Consider the following 10,966-nt stretch of genomic DNA (forward strand, 5'->3'; position numbering starts at 1 on the left):
CACAATCCCCATGCAATCCACTCCTCGCAGTCCCATTCAAGTGGGTGAACGAGTGGTGGGAACCAGCACCTAGGGATGCCAAGTAATTACTGCAGGTTAACATCAGGATAATAGAGAAAAATTTGCCCATTCTGTCACACACAATCTATGTTCAAATACCCTGAATGTCAAGCTGCAATTCGGGAAGTCAAAGATTTCTCCAGCTTTGGCCTCTCCTTGCTCAAAGCATGAAGCGCCCCAATGGAGGCCAGCGCTTGTCCCACATGGCCAGCTACTGTCACAGGCAGAAAATGCTCCTGTGGCTCCCTGACATTTCTTTCTCTGCAGTTTTCCATCCCTCTTTCATTGAAGAAAGAATATGTATGGTTTTAAATACCATTTATTAAAATCACATACAAAATGTTTTGGCCAGCACTCCAGCAGATCTGGAAGTGACCCTGATCACACACTCTAGCAAAGGAGACAACTTCCAGGGCAATGGCAATCACTGCCTCCCCCTCTTCCCCTGAGGGACCTCAGTCCTATCCTGAACCCACTCCCAACCACATTCACCTGAAAGCTGTGGTAGCTGCCAGCAGCAAGAATCTGAAACCCTCTGCATTAACTGAACGTATCTGGGAAGCAAGTTTCCATGGGCTCTTTAACCCTTCCTTGCTTCATTCATGTGAATTTGTGTTTGGCAAGCTCCAAAACATTCAGAGGTCAGGTTTTAGCTTAATTAAGAGACCACAAAAATCCAGACAGTCATCCAAACCTTCTGAGCCCTCAGAGTGTGGGAAAGTAAAGTAAGAAAATCACACACCAGCAATTTCTCTGAAGATTTCTTGTGTTTGCTGCTTTGAACAAGCCTTGAAAATACCAGAACCTTTTATATCTCTCACACTGAACTTGGGCTCAACAGAGACCTCACCAAAAACTCAGTTAAAACACCTGAGCTCTGGTGCATTGCCAATTGCAGCTGCTTAATTTTCCAGTATCACACAGTTGCTTTTCAGACTCCTCCTCAGGAAATCTGTTGGGGATATCACTTCTACCTATGTTCTGTCACATACCACCTCTTCAGTTTCTTGCACAGGTTCCTTCACTTTTAAAATCCATCTTCCTAAATTTGGAAAAGAAATCCTCCCCTCTGTTCCCCAGGTGGGTATAATTCACCCCTTACTTCTCCACATTTGCCATCTGACTCCTGGATGAAAGAGAAGCAGAGAGCTGCAGCGTCAGCAGCTCCTAAAGAGACCATCCCTTTTCTTCACTGTTTGGATAATGGTTGCTCCATGAGATCAATTAAAAAAAGAAAATGAAAACAGGAATTGATACCTAAGCCCAGGCCCTTGCCCAAGCTGAGGGCACCAACAATTGCAGAGAGAATTTATTGGTGCTCTTCTGCCCTCATTTTGTCCATGTTTATTTATGCATCTTTCCGTTATAAGCATCATACATTAAAGTCAATAGCCTACCACTGCTTATCAGAAAACAAGTGGAGCCAGACCTGGACTTCTATAAATAAGATTTACTCTATTGGCTAAATAATGACATCTAAACTGGTCTGATTTAACTGACTATGGCAGTTCTTAGAGCAAAATTTAATTACACTTTGTACTTATTACAGTTCCTTTGTGTGCCTCTTGCTTCCCAGCAATTTTGAAATATAGACTTAAGTCTGCTGTACAATACATCTCCATACCTATAGTGACATGTGCAAACAGATGGCACCACGAGCACAGAGCAGCAGATCAGCGTGAGTTGTCAGTTTTGGTGGCCACGTTTTCCCTTAAGTTATCTCAGCCCAACAAAAAATGGCATGAAATAATCACTGCCCATTTCCCGCGGGCTGGGAAGAGCATGACTCAGCAGCAGCGCTTTTTATAACATCCAGACACTTGACTTTCTAGAAATGCTTTTATATTTATGGAGTGTGTTCGTTATGGAAGTCTGCTAAGTAACGGATGCTCTGGGACGATTCTGCTCAGCCGTAAATGCAGCAAGAGCTCCGACATCTGAGGGCCTTGGGTGGGCTGGGCAGCGCTCGGGAGGAGGCGAGTGACGCGTGTTTGTGTTTGTCGGGTAATATTGCTCTGTAAAATTATATTAGATGTGCATTAGGGGCTGTAACAGAAGACAGGAAGAGTAAAGGATACACATAAGCAGGAAGGAGAAGTGCATGCAGGGGCACTTGAGGAGAATGCTCACATGGTTGTGCCTGCACGCCGCTCTGCGCCATGGGGTGCTGCCAGCACCCTCCCCATCCACTCACACCACCAGCCATGGGGCACAAAACTGGGAAGGAGCCAAGAGGTTTGGTGTCACACTTTACCTACACATTCCACATGCACTTTGTCTCATTCAGAGGAAATTTAGGACTAGCCCAAGGTGGGGTTCAGCACGAGTGTTAAAAACCCCACGCCATAGTGAAGACACCAGCACATACTACTAACACAATTTAAAAATGAGATGCCCTAAACCTCATCTTCCCCCCAAGCCCCCAAACTTCATAGCCCTTTAGGACCTATCCTGCATGTTCTATCATCCTCTGACTACATTTCCTGAATTCACACCCCAAACACATTCATGGCAAGCCGTGCAATGCCTGTGAGCAGCCTCGGAGCTGGGAGCAATGGAGCTGCTGTCACCTCACCAGAGCCAGCTGTAACACCCCAACACCTGCCCAATTTCAACTCTGAGTTGATTGAACACATCATGGGAAATGTAGTCCTTGATAATGACTCCTCCTCTCCTTCCCTCTCCCTGTTCCCAGCCACCATTCACCTAGGAACCTTGGACCAGGGATGTCAGGTTGACAGAGTCCAGGCTCAGTTGGTGCATCCCCAGGAAGAAACTTCTTTCTTCACAGCCTTCAAGGAGACAACTGTCTCCTGCCACCTTGGACCTTCATCTGGGGAAAACCCACAGAGGCTGAATTAAGCTACAATAAAATGTCAGTTTAATTAATGTAGGTTTTTCTGATGCCTTCTGTTTTAGCTTTTATGGCTGCCCTGCCCAGCCACTGATCATTTATTTGTTTTAGGGGATTCATTGTTCTTCCACTGGTGCCTGAAATCAAGGTCTCAAAGCAACATCCTCCAAAACCTTTATGGAGGAGAATCTGTATTTTTTAGAATGATTGGTGGAACATTCTTAGTTTGTGTGTTTGCATATAGAGAGCCACTTATGGGCAGCTCCAAATATGACTACATGGACTACAGACAGTTCAGAGGATAGGATGTTACTAGGCAGATAAGAATTTCAGATGCAAACTTGGAAGTATAATTGGCATGTGAGCAGGTAGCAGGAAACCATGTAGAATATATTTTCTGAAGATCTACAGTTCCACCATTTCTCTGCAGTGGAAAGGCATCAGCACACGATTTTTACCATCAAAGCCCGCAATGTTGTAACCTACTGCAGAATTGTGGCCTTAGGGTTCAGTAAATTACTGTAAAATAATTTTTAATGTTTGCTGTTTTCTTTCAAAATGAAAAATACAGAATGAGAACCTCAAAAAGCATCACTCAGAAATAACTGGTTTGGTTATATTACTGCATGAGTGTGCAAATGCTTTTAAAGCCTCTCTGCTGCTGGATGGGAGGGCGGGGTGCTTTGGGGTCCTGGTTCTGCCACCAGACCAGGTGTGGCAGAGCTCCCCAGCTCCAGCACACTGCCCTGGCACCCCATGGATGGAGGGTCTATGCCTCAGGCACTCTAAAAGAACATGTGTGAATTACGTGCTGCATCCAACAGCAAAATTTTTCAATCAAGGCCAAGAGGAAGAAAAATTCTCCAGGAAGATGGGTCTAGTTTTAATTACAGCAGCACAAATACAACCCTGACAAACCTCTGCAGAATAGACACCTCTTAGCATTTCCCTCTCAGAACCACAGCAAAAAACACATGAAAGGTCATATACAAGATAGGATTTGACACAATAAGATTTCACTCCCATGTTAATGCACCTCAGATCAAGCCTGCAAAAGTGAAATAATAAATTTAGGAAAACAAGCAAAATGACCCTACTGGTTGGTTGGTTTTCTAGATACCATCTACATATTTTAGAAACGTACAACCTTCTAATAGAAATGAATAAACTACTCAACCATAAAGTTGCTATAGAAGATATGCTTGTTCTGATTGGAAAGGGCATCTGCTATCTGCAATATTGATAATACTTTTCAAATTTCATCTGCTTTTGTTTGCATTCTGTGTCGTCTGTTTAAACACACTGGGAATAATAATGAATCCCAGCATTATCTCCACTTTTTCAAGGCCGAACATATAACTTTATCACAAAAATAATTAAAATTCTTTGGCACTCTTGTATCTTTTCCATTAAACGTTATCAAGCAGTGACAATAAACTAACATCAGTCCAAGGCTGCCCATATGCTGCTTTTAAAAAGAATGTATTTGTCCCAGGGTGAGAGACATGAATTTTGTGTTTACAGGGTCAAACAATTCCAAAGTTTTTTACAGTGTAAGGACTAAAAAATCTGTGCATGCACACACACATGCAAATGCACGAACACAGAGCTGAGGATATTGGGTTCAGAGGGAACACCTACAAACTGTTTTGTTAAAACTTCCGTTCACAGGCAAGTCTTAGCAGCTTAATAATTTGGAGAACTAAAGATATAAATATTTTGCATACTTGTACAACACAGTCAATCCAATAAATGATGCTCTGAAATATTCTTGGATGTCTTGTGCAGTTAATCTCAGATGTAGCAGTGATTTTTTTCCTGAAGTGAATTTCATATATAGAGCTCTATGTTATCTCCTACACATAGGAATAACACTACAACTTTATTTTGAAAATCAATAATATTTTGAAATTAATAATATTAGTTTTATGGTCTTTTCAAAATCCCTTTTCCTTTGTTATCCAAGATAAAGAAAAATAAAACATGTTCTCTGATAATTTTTGCTTAATATTGATTAATACTCATTAGTTAAGAAAGAGGCCACCAACACTTCATTTTTCACACATTTCTAATTATTTGTCAGTGAAAACCAGTGCAGGTTTTAGAACATGTTGCTACAATATCTAACTCCAAAGTCTTTGTGATTTTTATAATCTGTGCTAACTTCTGCTTAAAATGTAGTAAAGCAATGATGTTGATCTCATTTCAATAGCACATACACAGTATTGCATAGTAATGCACTGGCTTTTATAAGCCAGGAAACAGTACCAACTCACTAAACAGATCCATCAGGATAATTGAGGAACTCATTTCAGGAGAACTCCCATATGAAGGCAGAAATGTTAGAAGATGTTAAATTTTCTTTTTGTGTATTGTTGGCTCGCTTGATAAGCAGAAGCAAGTTTATACAGCTCTGCAGCTAGTGTAGAATGCTTAAGCAAGAAATCCATAACTTTTAATATGATGAGATTGTCCTGCTAGGAGAGATGGATTTTTTCCAATATCACTGCTAACAAACAAGTAGAGTTTCCTGTATCAGCACATTTCTGTTTCTACTCTGCAGCACACATGTGCTTCATTTAGAAACAATACATGGCTCAACATTTTTGGCATATTAAAAATGAGACGAGTACGTTGGACTAGCTGATGGACAGGTATCCTAACAGGTTCCTTTGGAGAACAAGTACAGAATCTTATACAGATAGACACACTGACAAGGTTGAGAAAACAGGGAGGGGGGAAGTGTGAAGTTATTTGTGTTAACTTCCCTTCCAAGATTTAGTGGCAGTGTTGCTTACTGGAGTGACTGCTGGGTGGACAGATAATGTCACGCAGTGTCTTATTACATGATTTCAAACCCCTGTGCACAATCTCACTTCCTGCATGAAACTTAAATATGTTTCAGGTAGGAGCTAAATAAAAGACATTACTTTTCATCTGCTTTTTCACTTAATGCTAATATAGTCACTTGTCAGTGAACGTAAAAGTAAAAGAGACAAGGGTTTATTTTTATACCTCACAGAACAGCAACTGGTGATTTCCCTTAGATCATTGCTTTTGTGTGTGCAGGCACTAAGCTTTTTTCTTTTAATATTTTAGACACACTTTATTTTTTATTCAAAACAGTTTTATCCCAACCCTGACATGCCGATATTGTCAGGAAGGGAGGTGTGATGTTTGAACGTTCCTGGGTACCTTTTCTCATTATACCTTATGAATGTAGGTGGTGCATCTCATTAATCCTAGAGTTAACCACCAGGCTCACAGTATGCATTCCCTCGAAGGTTTGGCTGAAGACACAACTGTGGTTCACAGGATTCATAGCACATGTGTGTCCACGAGCAGCAGTGGGGACAGGGAGCTGAGCTGCTGGATGGGATGGCTCGGAGCAGCACAGCTCTGCCAGGCTGCAGGACCCTCCCCAGGGCCAGCCACAGCCCAAAGGCCACACAAGGTGTCCCACTCACAGGGAATGAAAGCACCATGTGTTTTGTGCTCAGGAAAAGCAGCACAGAGACCTATCAAATCTCTGTGAGGGACTACATGAAGGTGAGGCAGAATGCAGGTTCCTCCTGCCCCGCAGCACTGCACCCATGGGAAGGAGAGGGGACTGCTCCCTTCTCTTCTGATGGTCCTCTGAGGGATGTTGTGCACAGTTAGGGCCGTGATGAGCAGGCAGCAGCCACCAGAGCATCCTGCAAGCCATCAGTGTGGCAAGTGGCACGTGGCATGGCCAGGTTTGTCCCTCCAGCACACCTGGCCATGGGATGAGCAGGGTGCCAGAGGTGCCAGGAGTGCAGCAGGGAGCCTGTGCCATGCTAGCTTTAGAGAGCATGGCTTCTGCAACAAGAGCATAATTCAGAGAGCCCTGCCTTGGCTGCTGCTCAGCAGAAGATGAGAAGGAGCTGCAAGCTGTGGCACTGGTGGCCACGGGAGCAGCAGGGTGAGCGCACTCTCCCTGTCACTTTGCTTTCAGCCAGCACACAGCATGATCTGGCAGGACAGACCAGGAGCCTTCACTCCATTAATTATCAGAGTGTTGCAGCTCCAGTTCTTTGCTTTCTTTTTCACCTTCTTCACTCTTTCTACCTAACCTCCCTTTGGTTTTCTCAAGTATGCACGCCTACTCAATTCAATTAGCCTTGGATACAGCACCGAGGCCTCAGATACCTGTAGTCATTATCCCAAGCACTTTTCATAAGAGTATGGATATTAGTCCCAAAGTCCTGGCAAAATTCCAGCTAAGCTAATGTATTTACAGCCTAACCTCCCCAAATGTATCTCTTACTTTTGAGTAGGGGAGTTATTCTTCATTTTCCCTCCTTACTTTGCTGTGTATAGTTTCTCATAGAGTTAAACTTATTCCCCATGGCAGAATAATGCAGGATTTTTCAGTCTTACCGCCTTGCAACATTTGGTATTTTTCTTTAAGCTGCAGCTTCTGGACTCCTGAGACTGCAAGAATCCTGGTTCCCAACCCCTGCCTTTTTTTTAAAAGCAAGCTGCTAATCCTTGTGTAAAAAAGCTTAAAGCACAAAGCTCCAAAACAACTAAAAGATGCAACTCGACATCTATTATTATCTTTAAAATATCCCATGAATTTAAATTAATTCTCGTGTTGTCTGAGTCCTGCCCCAGACACATTCCTGCAGCTGGCGATGCCGGCGGTGCCGCAGAGCCGGGGCTGAGAGCACTTATGTCCTCTCTGCCCCCTCTTGCACAAGCCCCTTCTGCTCCCACCAGCAAGGTCACTGGGGCTCCTGGCTGCAGCTGTGGGCAGAATGATCCACATGTGCTCTTGAAGGGCAGGCCTGGGGCCAAACCCTGCCCTCCTGGGTCATTCCAAAATTCCTCAGTGCAAACAGGTAAGGAGACAGTCAATGCCTACACCGCTGCAAAAGGGATGGCTGCTCTGAGATGTTTTCTCAAGATTTTGGCTGGTTCTGGAAGGATGAGGGATTTGTTGCAGCAGATCCATCGGAATGGATGTGCTCACTCCCATAGAGGCACGAAGCTGCCTCATCCTGGGTGCTCAGCCCAGCATTCCAACAGGGACATTCCAGATTTACAGGGCTGGCTACATGGAAGGAAACGTGCACATTCAGACTGCGAGGGAGTCACACATTTACCGCCTCTGCACTAATTTTGATGGATTTTCTTGACAGAGAGATAATGGGGCATTTTGGGCCTCATCCTTTTTCTTCAATTCCTTGGATTTAGCTGGAATTCCATGGAGATTAAACCAGGCAAGTTTAAATAGCATTTCATTTCATCTGTGGCTTGCTTTACTGGGGTCCTTTCATGACAGACTCACAAACATTATTCATTAGTTTGCTCACCTATTCGTACCCCTACCCCAGCTACCCAATATTCGAAGACAATCAGCAAATTAATGATTTCACATTTTCAGCCCATTAAATTATTTATTGCTGGTGTCAATAGAAAGTTTTTAAAAGGTAAAATATATTTGTATATTGACTGCCAATTCTACATGGATGTAATGGCACCAGGCAGTGTACCACATCATGAAATAAAAATTAAATTGTAGTTGGGCTTTTAAATCAACTCAATTAAAATAAAGAGATTCTTGGCTTGATATAGGGAAATATTTGTATTTCCAATTCTATTTGTTAATACATTGACATATGTGCTATTTTTTAAATGTAGCACTAAGTGCACTTTCTGTCAATGCCATAGATTTTTTAATAGACTGAGAAAATGCATTTCATTTCTTCTTATTTTCCTTCAATACATCATTTGGTTCTGCTTTTTTGCCTGCATGAAATTCATTTTCTAATGGAAATATTTGTTTTGTAAATCAAATATGTATTATGCACAAAATGCAAAGCACAAATTAAATTATGTTAATGAAATGAAAGAGATATGAAATGCATATTTCATGGACAAAACATAACCTCAGCAAACAACCATTTCTTGATAAAATCTTTAAACACAATCTCATTCTGTGACAGACATATTGTTAAAGCAGATAGCACCTCATTTAAATGGTTTCCTTTAATATTAGTGCTTAGTATATAATTGTAAATAACTTTTGGGATGAAAAACCAATAATGAAATACTGTCTTTAATAGTTTGCTATTGATGTCAGCATAAAATTTGTAGTAGTTGAATATTGGAAATTGGGAGTGCACACACATATAGTCAAAAGCTGTAAATGATTGCATATTTAAATAGAGCTGACTAAGGCAAAGATGTTATAGATATTAGTAATAGGCAGAAAATTATGCTGACCTAACATTATTTGACAAAACCCACTGTTTTAAATTATATATTGGTTACACTTAATGAATAATAGATTCTGTAGGTGTTGTTTCTCTGATCACAATGCTGATGACACTATGTGTTGGAGATTTCTTAGTCTTCCTTTTGGCAATAAAGCAGGAAGAGCCCACAAAAGCCACCAAAACACAAAATTGTATCCATGGGTCTCCAACCTAGCCTAGTCTTCTGCAGGACAAACATTCCCAAAGATAGGAGCGAAAGACATATTCTTGAACAAATACAATGCAAGAAAAAACACTCGACATAGAGGGAGTTCAGGCAGGTCTTGGGCTGCTATCCCCTCCTAAGTAATAGGGTCATTACAGACATCCCACCCATTTGTTGGGTTTCATCATTGTTTTGCCATCAATCAGATTCAATGGGTTGGCCCACAACTGTGTTTTACATTCCTCTATCCTCCTCTCTGCCTTGAGCATACATGAAATCAGAACAGAGAGACTCTCGATATGTAAGCCAATTCTTTCAGACATTTTAGGGCAGCAAAGAATGTATTAAATCACCAAAGGGACATCTGTCTCTTCTCTGCTATATTATTTTTATCAAAAATGCCAAGAAAGAGAAAGAACATGATGCAGAGTAAAAAGAAACAACCAGCCCCAAAACTCAGATGATCATTAGAGAGCTGGGAGATGCCTGTAATCTAACAGGTGATAAGGAGACCAAAGCTCTTATTTGAATGTTGCTATTCTTTGCGTGAAAGCAGGAGAGCTATACATAATTAATTGGGATCTGCTTCATTTTCTGAAGGAGAACATATTTGTTTTTATATTAAGTATTACAGAAGACACTTAAGATTCAGGCACTGATACCTGATAATTGTTTATCGTGTTTTTTCACAGGAGGGAAGCAAGATTGATGGACAAACCAGGACAGTGTTGTTTGAAGGCCTTTGGCTTTTAAGTCACTGTAGTTTTAGTTCTTGGGTCAGTATCATAACAGGCCTGAGGCTGGTTGGGAACTCATTCCATCTTTGCAGTGCATGGTACTGCACATCAGTATCTGCACTGCTTTGTTTAGAGCTGTTGCCTTTGAGAGCAGTGACAACTGTGCAACAATAGTCAAAGTCCTGTCATTCTTTTTGGAGATGCTGGGAGCCTGTGAGATGTCCTGTGCCCTGGTGAGATGTCAGAGCCCACTGTGGCACAGGGTGCTCAGTGTGGCCATGGCTGGGCTCCAGCTCCCTGAGTGCTGGAACACACTCTGCTGTGACACCCAGAGCCCTGCCCACAGAAGCCCGGGCATGGTCAGCCATGGACCAGCCATGTCAGATCAGAACAGACCAAAAAATTCATTAAAATTCATTAGCAGGGACCAAAAAATTCATTAAAATCACAAACCTGCCTCCCAGCTAATAAAATATATTGTCCCAAGGTTCAAAGTGCCCCCAGAGCTGCTTTCCCCACTACCCCTGCACAACCCACAGCTGTTGGACTGTGCTGCACCACTTCACTGCCTGAACTTTCCCATCCCCAAACAGCATCTCCAGGCAGGAAAATACCTCCAAAATGACAGACTGCCCCAGGCTGGGCCTTTCTCCACTGTATGGGCTGCTCCAGCACCTCCCTGCAGCAGCAACTCAACCTCTGCTGCTGCTGAGGACACCTCTCCAAGAAGGGAGGCTTTGTGCCATGCTCTGTGTGTATGGTGGTTGAGATAACTTTGCTCTGAGGCACAGACAGGTGCCTTTAGGAATGTTCAAGACAGCCTTGATATCAAGTACATAACTCTGAGATAAGCTTGGCAATAAAT

Source organism: Poecile atricapillus, chromosome 10 (genome assembly GCF_030490865.1).
Source record: "Poecile atricapillus isolate bPoeAtr1 chromosome 10, bPoeAtr1.hap1, whole genome shotgun sequence".
NCBI classification, from domain to species: domain Eukaryota; kingdom Metazoa; phylum Chordata; class Aves; order Passeriformes; family Paridae; genus Poecile; species Poecile atricapillus.